The following is a 2,933-nucleotide window of genomic DNA, read 5'->3' as shown; positions in this document are numbered from 1 at the left end:
CTGTTTCGTACTACATATGGTTCGAATATCTCCCCTCATGTCTAGTGCCCTTTTGGTTTGATACCTTCTCACCTATGAATGGAATCTTCAACGGGAGGCATTTGTTGGACCCCATTCCTTAACCCAGTGGTCATCCACATATAATAGACAGGATGCTCTCCATGTCCTCTCACGGATTGGTTACCGGTTTTGAGCGCCCAAGAGCCCTTATCTATTATATGCAACCCTACCTCTCTATGATGATAGTGGGCATGTTCAACATCAAGGACCGAGCCACTAGCATCACGGGTTAACCGGCTTCAATACCCTTACCAGAAGGGTAGTAGTACTCATAGCAATTCCTAGCTCTACACTTCTAGACACCTATCATTTATGCAATTTAGTCTAAATACAATCACATGAGGTCACTAGGGTAATGGGCGAACCCACAACCCTAGTTGATAAAATAAGTTAAGAAAAATAATTCCATTCATCACATTCATTCTCATTCACGGAAATCACACACAAGCATATTATGGTAGATAACAATTTAAAGCAATTTATACCACTAATAGAATTCAAAATAACAACACTTAATAATACAAAACATGGTTAGTCATTCATCACCTTTCAATTCGGTTCCTTTCTCAATTTCACAATTTTGGCTCATAAAAATCGGCGTTAAACTCACAAAAATTCTTAATCACACAAGAAAATTAATAGACACAAATTAGAAATCAAATGGGTTTCAAAAGATTTTCCAAAATAACCCAACAAAACCCAATCTGACAATTAGGTTCAAACCCATCGTTCTAAACCTAGTTTTGGCAAAAACTCAATATTTCACTACCAATTCAATGTTGAATCGAAATGAAACTTTGGGAATGTCTAATTGGAATCGATAAGGTCCTAAGGGTACCTTCAATTTTATCGAATTCGTTCTAGATAATAAATAAATAAAAAATTTAAAAAAAAAAAAAAAAAAAAAAAAAAAAAAAAAACCCAAATTTGGCTCTCTAAATCGCCCGAGAGCGTCTCAGAGAGTCAAAATGCAAATTCGTTCGCAATGATTCACACAAACCACTTCTAAACTAAAGAGAAATATAAATATAACTAAACACAAGAATTCAATAGACCTACATTCATCAACTACCCAAATCTATCATTTATTGTGAAGAACACTTCATAAAACCGAACTTAAAGAAGAGGGTTTAAGGATTCTCACATTTTCTAACGATTTCGCTATGATTTGGGTGCCAACATGCTTACAAATGGTTAGAATCCATTCCTTCCCTTGGTTTCTCCTTCTCCTTTAGCCTCAGCCTCGCACTAGTAGTATAAAATTCAAGTATGAGAGAAAGAGAACATAAAATAAGGTTTTAAACAGTAAAAAACCCGATTTTGCCCCGAACTGGCCAGGGGGCGATCAACCTGCAGTTCAACTGGTCCAATCGACCGGCCCTGGTTCAGGGGCCAACCAAGGTCCGATTCCTATGATTTTTGGCTTTGTAGAAAGGTCTTTCAAAGATCTACGGTTGGGTGAAATTACCTTTTCATTTGGATTTTCCATCATCCTTTTCCAAACATGCCAATATCGCCTTTTAAAACCTTCGTGACTTAACTTCTCTCTCCTCTTAAATTCTAGAAGAGGTGTCAAGTCATCACTAGGGTCATCCACTTGCATTGGATCCACTTCCGAACCTTCGGGCTCAACTCGAATGGCCCACAGTTGCCGCCGACTCGAGGCCCAGGTCCGCGGTCCTAAAAACATGGTCAACAGGTTAGAAATTCAAGGGATTTCACAATGTGACTTTGCTTCATCCAACAGCGGTGCCAGTCCATGACGAGATTCAGTGGTCTACTATTGATCATCCAATGGTAAGGTTGCAATGTTAGGGTTGGGCTCATGGGTGTTCAAAAGATGATTTGCGTGTCGTGAGGAGACATGAGAGCATCCACCCCAACAATGTGTGGATGACCATAGGGTTAGGGAATAGAGTCCAACAGAGGTACTCAGTCTATGAGGATTCTCATTCCTAGGTGGAGAAGGATACTAAACTGAGTTGGTTGGTGTTATAGGGAAGGTATCTAGAACCACATGTAGTATGTTACCATAGGAACTTGCATTGGGCTAGAATCCCCGACATGTGTCAGTACTCATGCCAACGATCATGGTGAGAGAGTGTTGACCTAAACCCCAGCCATGCTTGATTGACAAGGACTGTATCCCATGCCTAGGATCTCAATAGAGGTAGCTAGTCCTTTAGGGATTGGAGTGACAAGACCTACCCAGAGTAGGGCTGGTGTGGGCTAGTATTATTTCTTAAAGCATGTATGCCTGAATAAAGACTTGCATAGTTAGCTATTGGGTGCATCCCAGCATATCATTGTTTCATCATTGCTTGCAATGTGATTGTGATATTGAAGCGTATATAGGATTGTTGCCTTACTGAGTTTGTTAGAACTCATTCTTGTGGATTATGTTTGTTTTCTTCAGATGACTATAAAGAAGCAGGAGAAGTAAGAGGTACTGGAGTCATCGATGGGATTTGGTGTTGCACAACATGAAGCTTCCTGTAGGTGCATGTAGTGCTCTTATGGCACCTATTGATGGGAAGAGAACCCAGGTTGTCCGCCATCTGAACAAATCTATGAACGAGAGTCTTATGACTATAAGGATCGAGAAATACAAGATAGAGTACCCTTTAAAGGAGAAAGCGAATAACAAGACATAACTTTGATGTTTCCTTTTAGTTTCTGCTGATTCGTACATTTGATACATTCCTTTGATTTATCCCTTGATTTCATTTGAGTACTATTTCATTGGATTTTTTGTACCTTTTATCCTTTTTATTTAATTATTGGATTTGTTCTTGCTCATTGATTTTGGTGCTATGTTTATTTATTACTATTGATGATATGAACCTGATCTAGTGACTGTGGAATCACACTTG

Source organism: Hakea prostrata, chromosome 10 (genome assembly GCF_041222555.1).
Source record: "Hakea prostrata isolate BN-2017 chromosome 10, UWA_Hpros_2, whole genome shotgun sequence".
In the NCBI taxonomy this organism is placed as follows: domain Eukaryota; kingdom Viridiplantae; phylum Streptophyta; class Magnoliopsida; order Proteales; family Proteaceae; genus Hakea; species Hakea prostrata.
The sequence above is the reverse complement of the archived record's forward strand: the minus strand, read 5'-3'. Positions refer to the sequence as shown.